Source organism: Coenobita brevimanus, chromosome 20, assembly GCF_032717465.1.
Source record: "Coenobita brevimanus isolate Jiangsu-jjx chromosome 20, ASM3271746v2, whole genome shotgun sequence".
NCBI classification, from domain to species: Eukaryota; Metazoa; Arthropoda; class Malacostraca; order Decapoda; family Coenobitidae; genus Coenobita; species Coenobita brevimanus.
Genome location: NC_136973.1, coordinates 8,279,731 through 8,293,460, shown reverse-complemented (window position 1 = coordinate 8,293,460; position 13,730 = coordinate 8,279,731). Strand labels below are relative to the sequence as shown.

Sequence of the window (13,730 nt, the reverse complement as noted above, 5' to 3'; positions counted from 1 at the left end):
AAGCAAGATGTCATTGGATTGAAGGGGTTCAGGGACAAGTTACTGAAACCTATTTGCAATATTCTTTGGAATCACTTCCTCCCAGACTAGTTAGGGCTGGCTCCTTAACTTGAAAATCTGATTGATTTCTCAGAGCAACCTGTTTTTACCTGTACCTTCAATTAGTATCGATCCCCTAAGTTAGAGAGAGAGAGAGAGAGAGAGACTTGAGAGGTATTGTAATTTCAGCACGCTGTGCACACACATACCACAGAAGTAACTTCTTATAGGAAGTCATTATGAATCCCTCCCCCCTCCCCCCCTTTTTTTTCTATGACCACTGGGCAAATATGAATTGGAGCAGATGGGAGACGTGGAAGGTGTGTGTAGAATATTTACAGAAGAAATATGTGCAGCATGTGATGTGGTGTGTGGAAGGAAGAGAAGACGGAGGGGGGTGCAAGGAACAGCGTGGTGGACTGAAGAGGTGAGACAGGCTGTGGCACAAAAGAAGAAAGCATACAATGAATGGATGAGAAATAGGGGCGTGGAAGAGGTTGAGAGACGGAAGAGAGAGTTATATGTAGAAAGAAAGAGAGAGGTGAAAAGATTAGTAAGAGAGAGTAAGAAGAGAGTGGATGAGGAATTTGGAAGGAATTTGAGTGTAAAGTGGAGGGACTGTAAGAAAATGTTCTGGAGAGAGGTGAAAAGAGTAAGACAGGGTGGAAGTGAAGTTAGCAGGGGAGTGAAAGATAAAAATTGTAGATTACTAGTGGAGAAGGGAGAAAAAGTGAGCAGATGGAGAGAACATTTTAAGGAATTGTTGAACGTAGAGGATGGAAGTAATGAGAGTATAAGTGGCTGGGGAATGGCTGGGAGAAGGAGGGAAGTGAGAAGACAGGAAGAAATCAGTAGGATAGAAGTTGTGGAAGCAATGAAGAAAGTTAAATCAGGGAAAGCCCCAGGAATTGATGGAGTGTGTGATGAAATGCTGAAGCATGTGGGAGAGATAGTAGTAGAATGGATGTGGAAGATGTGCAGATTGGCCTGGGAGGAAGGTAGAGTCCCGGAGGATTGGAAGTCAGGTATAATTATTCCCTTGTATAAAGGAAAAGGGGAAAAAGAAGTGTGTGGTAATCATAGGGGCATTTGTCTTCTTAGTATAATAGGAAAAGTGTATGGTAGGATACTTATTGACAGAGTTAGAGAAAGAACAGAGAAATTAGTTGGAGAAGAACAGGGAGGCTTTAGGAAGGGAAGAGGTTGTGTAGATCAGATATTCATTCTCAGATCTTTAGTGGAAAAGTTTCTAGAGAAGGGAAAGAAGTTGTATGCGGCTTTCATGGATTTGGAGAAAGCATATGACAGGGTGGATAGACAAGGATTGTGGAAAGTGTTAAGAATATATGGAGTAGATGGGAAGTTGTTGAATGCTGTGAAGAGTATGTACGATGGTGCGAAGGCTGCAGTGCATGTGGATGGTGAACTAAGTGAATTTTTCTCTTTGAAGGTTGGGTTGAAACAGGGATGTGTCATGTCTCCATGGTTGTTCAATCTGTACATGGATGGGGTAATAAAAGAGGTACAAGGTAGTGTAGTGGATGTTGGAGTGGCCCTGGTGAGAGAGGATAGTGTTTGGAAACTCCTTGTACTGTTGTTTGCAGATGATACTGTGTTGTTGAGTGAAGACGAAGGGGAGCTGCAAGGCTTGGTGGATGAGTTTGAGAGAGTGTGTAAGAAACGGAATCTAAAGGTGAATGTAGGGAAGAGTAAAGTGATGGTCTTTGAGAGAGGTGAAGTCAGTGAATGTACAGCGAGGTTGGATGGTGAGGAATTGGAAAATGTGAGTATGTTTAAGTACTTGGGTAGTGTGATGAGTAAGGATGGAGGTTTGGAGGGTGAAGTGCTTGAAAGGGTACAGCAGGGAAGAAAGGTTGCTGGTTCTTTGAAAGCAGTGATAAGAAACAGGGAAGTGAGCATGGAAGTGAAAAAGTTACTACATGACAGTATTGTGGTACCAACTCTAACGTACGGAAGTGAAGCTTGGACGTTGTTGGAAGGACACAAGTCAAGAGTGAGAGCAGTGGAAATGAGTTATTAAAGAGGAGCCTGTGGAGTCACATGGAGAGACAGGCTGACGAATGAGGATATAAAGGAGCGCTGTGGTGTTGATGAGGATGTGATAGGAAGCGTTATGAGGAACACACTGAGGTGGTTTGGCCATGTGGAGAGGATGGAGGGTGAAAGACTGACGAAGAGAGTGTATGTGAGTGAGGTGGAGGGGGAAAGTGGGAGGGGGAGGCCGAGGATGAGATGGAGGGATGGGGTGGAGAGGTATATAAGAGAGGGGGGTGTGAGTTGGGAGCAGGGCAGTGAAATGGCGGGGGACAGGGCGACTTGGAGGCGATTTGTTTGTGGCCACCCCAAACGGGATTGAGGCGTCTGACAATAGATAGATAGATAGACCACTGGTATAACCCTTAGTAATTTAAAGAATAATTGCATTTAAAAGTTCCATTGTTTTATTTAAATTTGTAAAAATATGTGCTATTTAGAACTCATCTCTTACCTATAATAAGGACTGCCAGTGTATGTCTGAGCTGTTGACCATCATTACTTCATTCCAGTATTTCCTTTTAAGGTGACTTCACACATTAGATCATTGAAAACTTCTTTATGATTGTCTTTGTGACATATTCATTCATTCATTCATCATCTAATCATAACTGACTAATAAGGCTTGATTAACAGAAACTAAACAGAGAAGTGAGAGTGTGAGAGAATGGGAGTGTGGATGGGGTATATGCACATGAGTAGGTGAGAATGAGTGGGCAAAAGAAGGAGTGTGTATTGTTGTAACAGATGGAAGGAGAATATAAGAGAGTATGGATCATTTGGCTCAAGGATTGTGTGGGTAAGATTGAAATTTGGAATACAAATGTGGGCGATTGTGTGCGTGTATGCGCCAACACAAGTTCGTTCAAGCAGAGTGAGAGAAGAGTTCTGGACAAATGCGGAAGCGTGCATGGAAAAGTTTGAAAGGAATGAGAGAGTGTTTTTTATTGGTGATATGAATTGTAAAGTAGGGCATGTGAAGGTGGATGGAGTAGTTGGTGAGTGGGGTGTGCCTGCTGAGATAGATGAGAATGGCAGTGCTTTAGTGGACATTTGTGCCAGGAGGGAGTTGGTGATAGCCAATACCCTCTTCAGGCACAAAATGATCCATAGGTATCCATGGCAAGTGATGAGAAGGGTGGGTGGTGAACTGAATGAAAGGAAGGCAATGATTGATTATGTGGGTGTGGATGAAAGGATGCGAAGATGTGTAATGGATGCAAGAGCATATAGAGGTTGGGGGAGTGAACTTTCTGGCCACCACTTGGTGGTGGTGAGAATCAAGGTCCAAATGAAATGGAGAAATAGAAGAAGGGAAGGACAGGAGGAAGTAGTTCATACAAGGAGGGTGGAAGGGTTACAAGAGGAGAGAAAAAAGGCAGAGTATAAGAGAGAATTAGAGGAGCGATTGGGTAAGTATGGATTGGAGCAGATGGTGGATGTGGAAGGTGTGTGCAAGATATTAACCCTATCAGGTTTCAGGGCCGGGCAGATTATTATGTCTGTGCTAGAGTCAGCTACTCACACTGACCCCCATCTTCGTGGCCCGATATTTTACTTTGATCGCTCTGTGTAAATACACTTTTCATAATAGAATGTTGGTTTTGGTGTCATTTTAAAGCTGATTAGTTGTACTTTAATGTAGTATGTTTAAAAAAGGAGAACAAAGAAAATAAAATGTCAAAATGATGAGTTGAATGTAGGCGAAAAGCAAAAATTTTATACCTTGCCGTAGAAAAATATTTGGCAAAAAATAACGAGTAAAGATATGTAAATTTGGTCTAAAGCATGCAAAAATACAATAAATTACCTTACGATGATTTATAGATTATGGTAATTTTTGCTTTTCATCCTGCAGTAAAGCGTAAGGAAAGATGTGCACAGTTTTATTTTAGTCTTGCCCTTACATTCGCTTCATGATGTTTTTCTTTGATCGGTCAGTGTGAATACAGTTTTTATGATAGGATGCCGGTTGTGGTGTTATTTTGAAGCTCAGTAGTTGTACTTTATTTTAGTATGTTCATAAAAGGAAAACAAAGAAAATAAAAAGTCAAAGTGACAAAGTTAGGCAAAAACCAAAAATTTTATACCTTGCTGTAGAAAAATATTCACCAAGAATAAAGTTATAAAGGAACAAAGCCATGAGTCAGACCAGCTGTGCTGTACTGCCACACATAGATCAATCATTTTGTGACATCATGCTCGAGCCTCTTTGTTATGATGCATAAATGTGATTTGTGGTGAATATTTTACAAAAGTTTCTTAAAATGATGATTAAAAGCGTGAACCTCTAAGGTTGGATTTGAAATGATGATTGAAATAGTCATTGGAATCTCAAAGGGTTAAATAGAAGAAATCTGTGCAGCACATGAAGTGGTGCGTGGGGTGAAGAGGAGACAAAAGGGGGTGCAGGGAACAGGATGGTGGAATGAAGAGATGAGAGAGGCTGTGGCACAAAAGAAGAAAGCATATAATGAGTGGATGAGAAACAGGGCGTGGAAGAAGAGACTGAGGAGGGAGTTATGTGTAGGAGAGGAAGAGAGAGGTGAAAAGATTAGTAAGACAGAGTAAGCAGAGAGTGGGTGAGGACTTCGGAAGGAATTTGATTTTAAAGTGGAGGGAATGTAAGAAAATGTTCTGGAAAGAGGTAGAGAGAGTTAGACAGGGTGGCAAAGAAGTTAGTTGGGGAGTGAAAGATAAAAATGGTAGATTACTAGTGGAGAAGGGAGAAAAAGTGAGCAGATGGAGAGAACACTTTAAGGAATTGTTGAACATAGAGAATGAAAGTAATGTAAGTATAAGTGGCTGGGGAATGGCTGGGAGAAGGAGGGATGTGAGAAGAGAGGAAGAAATCAGTATGATGGAGGTTGTGGAAGTAATGAATAAAAGTCAAAAAGAGGAATTGATGGAGTGTGTGGTGAAATGCTGAAGCATGGGGGAGAGAGAGTAGTAGAATGGATGTGGAAGATGTGCATATTGGCCTGGGAGGAAGGTAGAGTCCCGGAGGATTGGAAGTCAGGTATAATTATTCCCTTGTACAAAGGAAATTGGGGAAAAGAAGTGTGTGCAAATCATAGGGGCATTTGTCTTCTTTGTGTATTAGGAAAAGTATATGGTAGGATACTTATTGACAGAGTTAAAGAAATAACAGAGGAATTTTGGGGGAAGAAGAGGGAGGTTTTATGAAGGGAAGAGGTTGTGTAGATCAGATATTCATTGTTAGTGGAAAAGTTTCTAGAGAAGGGAAAGAAGTTGTATGCAGCCTTCATGGATTAGAAGAAAGCATATGACAGGGTGGATAGACAAGGATTGTGGAAAGTATGAAGAATGTATGGAGTAGATGTGAAGTTGCTGAATGCTGTGAAGAACATGTATGAGGGTGGTAAGGCTGCAGTGCGTGTGGATAGTGAACTGAGTGAATTTTTCTGATTGAAGGTTGCATTGAAACAAGGATGTGTCATGTCTCCATGGTTGTCAGTCTGTATATGGATGGGGTTATAAAGGAGATACAAAGTAGGGCAGTGAATGTTGGAGCAGCCCTAATGAGAAACAGCAGTGTTTGGAAACTCCCTGTACTGTTGTTTGCAGATGATACTGTGTTGTTAAGGGAAGATGAAAGGGAGCTGCAAGGCTTGGTGGATGATTTGGGGAGTGTGTGTATGAAACAGAATCTGTAAGTGAATGTAGGCAAGAGTAAAGTTATGGTCTTCGAGAGAAGTGAGGTCAGTGAATGTACAGTGAGGTTGGATGTGGAGGAAATGGAAAATGTGAGTGCATTTAAGTACTTGGGTAGTGTGATGAGTAAGGGTGGAAGTTTAGAGAGTGAAGTGCTTGAAAGTGTACAACAAGGAAGAAAGGTTGCTGGTTTCTTGAAGGCAGTGATAAGAAACAGGGAGGTGAGCACGGAAGTGAAAAAGTTACTACGTATGGAAGTGAAGCTTGGACCTTGTCGGAGGGACAAAAGTCAAGAGTGAGTGTAGTGGAAATGAATTATTTGAGAGGATTCTGTGGAGTCACATTGTGAGACCGACCGACAAATAAGGATGCGAAGGAGCATTATGGTGTGGATGTGGATGTGATAGGAAGCATTAGGAGAAACACACGAAGGTGGTTTGGCCATGTGGAGAGTGGGAGACTGACGAGGAGAGTGTATGTGAGTGAGGTGGAGTGGGGGAGAGGGAGGGGGAGGCCAAGGATGAGATGGAGGGATGGAGTGGAGAGGTGTATGAGAGGGGGGGGTGTGAGCTGGGAGCAGAGCAGTGAAATGGCGGGGGACAGGGCGACATGGAGGGATGGAGTGGAGAGGTGTATGAGAGAGGAGTGTGTGAGCTGGGAGCAGGGTAGTGAAATGGCAGGGGACAGGGTGACATGGAGGCGATTTGTTTGTGGCCACCTCATACGGGATTAAGGCATCTGGCAATAGATAGATAGATGGTCTCCTTTTACCACTCATCATGCTCTTGACCCTTTTTCCATAGAAGAATGGGGTGAGGTAGGATCCATAAATCACTGAAAGAGCAAAACTGGGAGACATATCACCAGTATTCTGTGTGAAATAGACCAAACACTTATTCACACACAGTTCAAGCCCCCTTCCATCTTTACTTCACATCTTTTTTTCTATTTACAGAGTGGTCCAGGATGTTACTAGAGATGTTCATTATCATCATCATCTCTGATGCCTTGCTTCCCTCAGGGAACCCCCATATAGAGGGTGGCTTTGACAGATCCTCCAGGCTGCCTTATCCTCACACATCTTTCTCACTATCCCAGATACACCTCTTTCTCACTATACTGCTGCAGTCTTCTCCCATACTACATCATCACTTCATATTTGTTTCTGAGACAGCTCCACACACCATGTGCATTACAGTATAGGATGGTCCAAGGCAGTCAGAGCTAAAAGTAGCCCTCCCCCCCTGCTTCCCATCCTCTTTGTATTTAGTAATCATTATATTAAAAATTAAAGAAAAAAATGGTTCTTAATCATTTAAGTGCAATGATTTGACTTAGCGCTATAAAATTGTTAGGTGTTTGCCGGAATTAAAGACCATCGTGTACCAGTAACAAAGTAAGAGTTTCTTGAAACAGTTTGTGATGCATTTTACCACTAGGATTTTTGTCAGGTGAACAAAATTTTCTTGTATAAACATGAAGAAAATGCTAAATTCCACCAGCTGCAATAGTTGTAGTAGTAGTAATAATAATAGTAGTGCAACCCCTGTCTGTCTGGGTGTGTAGAACCGTCAACAACAAACAAGCATCTGTCCCTGCCAGGGCTATACTGCTAATTGAACAGATGTTCCTTAATGGTGGACAGTGCCTTGCCACAGCTGCAGTGAAAGGGTTAAATTACTGTTAATATCATTTCGTTTTGTTTTGTTTTTCAAGGCTCCAATATGCTTGCATGCGTTGGCCTTGGTCACCTAATGGCAGCTCTCCATGCTGCACGATCTTTTGTAGCCTCCCTGTTTAGTCCCTTAGCCCTGAGGTCACACTTAATGACCTCGTCCCATGTCTTTTTCAGTCTACCCCTAATAACCCCACCCTCAGTATTAACACTTCTCACCTTCCTCACCCAATTATCATCCCCCATCCTCTCCACATGGCCAAACCATCTCAATCTACCTCTCCTCATCACAACACCAATACACTCCAGTCTCATCCTACCTTTCAACTCTTCCATCATAAACCCAGCTCCTCCAGACCTTGCTTGCCGGGACACACTACACATCCACCTAATCATTGTCATTTCTGTACGTCTGAGCCTGTGAATATCCTCCTGTACTGCCCAGGTCTCACTACCATACAGCATTGCACTCCTAACACATGCTGCATACAAAGACCCCTTAGCATGTAGGGAGAGTCCTCAATGTCAGGAGAGGCAAGAGCTCCCTGAACTTCTTCCAACCACTTCTCACCCTAGCCACAGAGCTAGCTCCAGCCCCACCTCCAGCACACAACATGTCTCCCAAATAACAAAACTCTTCCACACACTCAAGAGATTCACCAGCAAGTTCAATCCTTTCATGCCTGACAATCTCCACTTGCTCTCCCTGACACGCCACACATATTAAATCAGCATTATCTCGCAGTCTACCTCTGATACCACTACATCTCTTGTGCACCCATTTATCACAAACACCGCACAAGATGGAATTACTTCCCACACCCTTGTGGCAAACTGCACATGGCCATTCTCCCTCGTCTTTGACAGTACCGCCACCAACTCTAGATATCATCACTTTTGTTTTATCTGCATTTACCCTTAATCCCTTGTGCCCCATACCATCTCTCCACTTCCTACACCATTCCCCTGCCTCCCTTTCATTCTCTGCAATCAGCACCAAATCATCAGCATACAACATCTCCCATGGGAGTCCGTTTCTGAAGTCACGTGAGAGGGCTTCAGGTACCATGATAAACAACATGAGACTCAAAACTGACCCCTGATGCACACCAGTGTTCATGGAAAACTCATCACTCAAATCTCCATTCACTCTTACCTGGGTGCGAGCACCCACATACATAACCATAACCACCCTAACCAGCCACTCCTCAAAGCCAAACTTTCTCATTGCCCACTTCACCACCTCTCTAGGGACTCTGTCCAAGGCCTTTTCCAAATCAACAAAAACAAAATACAGATCCCTTTTCTTCCCAGTATATTTCTTGAAGCTGTGAAACAATGACTATAGCATCAGTGGTCCCCCTACCTGGCATAAACCCAAACTGCGTCTCATCAATATTCACTCTTTCTCTAATCATACCTTCTAAAACTCTCTCCATTACCTTCATTATCTGATGTAAAAGCTTTATACCTCTGTAATTTCCTCTTTCCAGGGCATCACCCTTCCCTTTATACATATTTACAGTTACACTCTTCAGCTAATCATCTGGGACAACACACTCATAAATAATCATATTTATCAGGTCATTGACTAACCTTACCCCTATATCTCCTGAGGCCTTCAGCATCTCGGCAGTCAACCCAGACACACCTGCTGCCTTTCCCGCCTTCATCCTGCCTATTACCTCACTCACAGTAGCAGCATCAACCAAAGGCCAAGGGCCAAACACTGGATCTGCTGGCTCCAAACCTTCCCTGTCCCAGTCAAACTCCCCATTCAACAACCAGCTATAATGCTCTTTCCATGCATCTTTATTATCTTCACTGTTCACCACTACCCTTCCTTCATCATTCTTCACACACTGCTCACCTATAATATCCTGATTATCCCTCTTCAACTGACTTTGCCACTTTAAATATCATGTTTTTCATTTCCCCATGATTTAGGTTATCAAGTAAAAGTCTCTGTGACTCAGACTTCTCCCTGTATACCTCTCTTCTTGCCCTATGCATGGCAGCCAAGTATTCCTCCTTGCTACCACCCTTCTCCCATTCTTGGAAAAGCCTTCTTTTCTCCTTAACTGCAGCTTCTACACCCTCATCCCACCACCAAGTTACTTTATGTCTTGGTGGTCCTCTTGTCCAACCGCATATTACATCAGTAACTCTCAAGAGATTGTTCTTGAGGGCTCTGTACTGTTCATTAATGCCTCTGTCTACAGCTCCCTGTTCAGCCACCACTCTCCTCATCTTGCTATAGAAGGCATCCCTTACTACTTGGTTTTTCAGCTTCCATATTTTCCTCCTAGGTACGTAAGTCCTCTTTTCATCACTCATTCTTTATGCACCATATCACAAATCAATAGTTTATGCTGCTGCACACACTTCTCACTTCCTGTAACTTTAACATCCCTCACTAACCTCCTATCAGCCCTCCTAACCAGAAAATAATCTATCTGACTGCTATTTCCCCCTGGCTCATATGTAATTAACCTACTCTCTCTTTTCCTAAAATATGTGTTACACACAATCATGTCCATTGCCTCCCCAAACTCGAGTATCCTTTCCCCCTCCGCATTCCTTATACCATACGCACATCCCCCATGTACTCCTTCATAACCTTGTGCTGCTTCACCTACATGACCATTTAAGTCCCCTCCCAAAACCACTATCTCATCATCCCGCATACCACCTACTACACGTATTAAATCATCCCAAAATCTATGTTTCTTTACTTCATCCAATCCTGCCTGTGGAACATATGCTGATATAATTGCAGTTATCTTTCTACTGAACAGAATTTTCACTACCAATATCCTATCACTTACTCTCATAACATTTATAACATATTCCACCCATTTTTCCGTAACCATCACACCAACACCCCCAGACCCGTCTGTCCCCTCTGCCAAAACAACTTATAGCAACAGTCCTTCCCAACAATCTTCCTGGCTGATCCACCTCTGCACTGAACTTCCTGCAAACCCACATCCACCTGTCCCCTACTGAATGCCTCAATGACTTCCCCCACTATTCCACCCATTTTTCCGTAACCATCACACCAACACCCCCAGACCCGTCTGTCCCCTCTGCCAAAACAACTTATAGCAACAGTCCTTCCCAACAATCTTCCTGGCTGATCCACCTCTGCACTGAACTTCCTGCAAACCCACATCCACCCGTCCCCTACTGAATGCCTCAACGGCTTCCCCCACTATTCCCCTCAAACTTCCCACGTTCCATGAACCCATCCTCATCCCCCTGGATGATTTACTGTCCTCAGGCTTGCTTTGAAACCTATCCTTGTATTTTGTCATAGTATTAATAAAGGGGGATAGACATACCACAGGCCCCACTCACTGCACAGTCCCAGGTCCAGGCAATGGATCTGGGACCCCTAGCCCACCAGCTTACCAGTGGCTGTGGTAGTGGCCTCGGGGCACCCTGCCAGGACAGCTGCAGGGACACCCTCCAAGCGTGCCTTGGCACTGCAACTGTCCTGCCATTATACACCCATTGATAGGGCAGCCTCCTGGGGCGCTACTCCCAGGTTCGGGCCCCTCTCTATTGGGCGGAAGCGGCAGCCTGGAAACCGCAATTCCCTGTACCTTCTAGCACAGGCTCGAGCCCCATCTCGCCCTGGACCCATGATCTATGCCTGCAGAACCCCGGTCACACCTCCCCCCAGAAGTCTGCCACTAGGTAGCGGGGGCAAAGTTTTCTGGCCGCATGCCCTTGCTGGCGCCAACCCCTGTAACATAGTGGGATACGTTGTGTGAAATGTAAAGTGCATATGGTGTAGTGCATAAGATAGTTAGAGGAAATGTTTGGGAGAGTATGCAGATGTACTCTCCATGTTACTGTCACACTGAGAAGGTCAGCAAAGGGGGATGGTTAGATAGCTAGTGAAACAGGAGCTCCTGCACTCTCTGTCACCAGCATTCCCATTTCTCTCGGGAGTACCACCCTGTTAGGCCTGTGCTGCAGCCTCCTCCTCACTATGAAGTTAATTGCCACTTCCCCTAATGTACAACAGCAGTTATGGAGTATTCAACCATAGCATGTATATAGTTCAGGGAAGATGGATACTCTTTGCTTACATAGCCCCAGGTCACCTTTGGGCAAGGTGTAGCACCCATTAATCCACCAAAGAGGTAGTAGGTGGGTGATTGCCATCATGCCAGAGGTACTGATGGGGAGTGATATGGAGCAAAGACTCAGTAGTTGACCTAATGCAACACACCAGGTGGGGAACTCAGCCACATTTACCAAGTATCCAAAGTGGAGGCTGAGACTACTATCCATACGCATCTCATATACACAGTTCATCCCCTTGGGGGTTATGCCTCCTCCATTTTCCTTTCACCTTGGTGTGGAAGGATCCTGCTTTGACCTTGGTAAGGCAGTCTTCCACGGTAGGTGATTGTTGGTTTATGGTTGATGAATCTGTTTGGCCAGACCGACCAGAGTAAAGCAACAACATCAACAAGAGCAGCAATTTATATAATATGCTGATATTTTAGAGCCCCTTCCCTTGCTTATAACAAGAACTGCCTGTACTGTATGTCGAGACATGAACACCAGTGCCAGTACACACCCCTACACATTTTTATACACACACACATTCATTTACACACCGTACACATCTCTTCACAGCCCCTCATATGCATCGTTACACACTCTTATATACACATTTGCACACACCCTTACCCACTCTTATACACACTTCTGCATGGAGCTTTACTCACCATTACACACATCCTTACACTCTCCCTATTGCATACCCATGCACAGTTTTACACATACTTATGCACACTTATACAAACCCTCTCACACACACTTGCAGAAAACTCTCTACAGGTACATACCCATACACACTCCTATATATGTCAGTACTTTATATTTTCTGTTTTAGGTATTCCACGTGCCATTATATAATTAATGGAAACATAACTGAATCCTTTGCTGCTGTTTCCTTCTCCCTGGGCTTGTTACTGTTTATAGTATGCTAGTACATTTAATTTCTGTGATCCATCCATCCATCATCCAGTCCTATGTTGCCCCATGAGGAGTGAAGGAGCATGGGGTTAGGCAAGTTGGTCCTGACACTTAAGATGAGAGTGACCAGCATCACTCATCCCTGAGTGGCATAACATGAGCAGTAGACCCCAGCCACCCCTTGGATATAAACCTACACAGGCTCAATCTGATTGGAGCACCTTAATTACCCACTAAACAAGCATGTGCCATAATTTGGTTATTAACTACCCACTAAACCACCAGGTGCCATAATTTGGTTATATGGTTACCACCCAGCATAGTAAATGGTATCCTGGTGTACAGGAAACCATTTGGCTTGTCACTCAGTGTAGAGTTACCCATAGGCAGAAGAAAGAGGAAAGAATGAAGGAAAGAAAGACAGAAGAGGGAGCGTAAAGTTACTTATAGGCAGAAGGAAGAGGAAAGAAAGAGAAGAGGAAGGAAGGAAGAGAGGAAAGAGCAGACACTCAAAGCAGCACTACATTGAGTGAGTGGATGGTGAGTGCCTCCACCTGCCACTGACTTCTTTGATACAGTGATGAATTTACTTATTTGTTCTTGTTACTATCAGATGATTTGTACTTGATAAGGATCTGTTGTGGTAGTAGTTATAACTCCAAGGTTATCAGTAACATGAACTCAATGGACTGCAGGCTGAAGCTGGTTTTCTTTGACAGTTTACCATCCTCCTTGTGGGGGATAGGGAAGGAGATGAGGGACATTTTTAGAACTGGGCAGTGAATCCCACAGTTACAGTGGTGTCACCGTGGGAAATTGTCCATGTGTAGCAGCTGCTGTAGTGGTGAATTAAGGCTGTATCTAAAGTCTTCCCTAAGCTGAATAGAACGGTCTGAGGATAGCAAGAATAAAATAGAAAAATAGATCTTCAGATGTTAAAACTGTGCTGAGTTCAGTGGTGTAACTTTTTTTCTGAAAAAGGTGGATGTAGGTTGTGCGTGGGTAGGGTAAGAGGGTTAAGTTCTGGAAGGTCTGGTCCCAAATTAATTTTGTCCATGGGAAGTTCAGTTTGTCTTCCTGAATTCTGCCCATGCACTGTTTTTTTCTCATTTACCACAGTCATGTAAGAGGAAATATGGTGTATAGACGGTCCTCATTATTAACCCCTTAACCGTGGGGCATCACTTTTGTGACGCTCAGGAGGGATCAGACCGCAGGGCGTCACTTTTGTGATTCTGTGTTATTTTGAATTCGCCCAGGCTTTCAAGTGGTGGCTTGTATCATCTAT

The 13,730-nt window shown here is 43.8% G+C and overlaps 1 protein-coding gene across 1 annotated transcript in view; it reads left to right on the top strand.

Moving 5' to 3' along the window:
* LOC145391972 (mitogen-activated protein kinase kinase kinase 4-like) overlaps positions 1-13,730 on the top strand; it is a 503,013-nt gene that overhangs the window by 250,873 nt on the left and 238,410 nt on the right. The gene's annotated exons all lie outside the window — the stretch shown is intronic.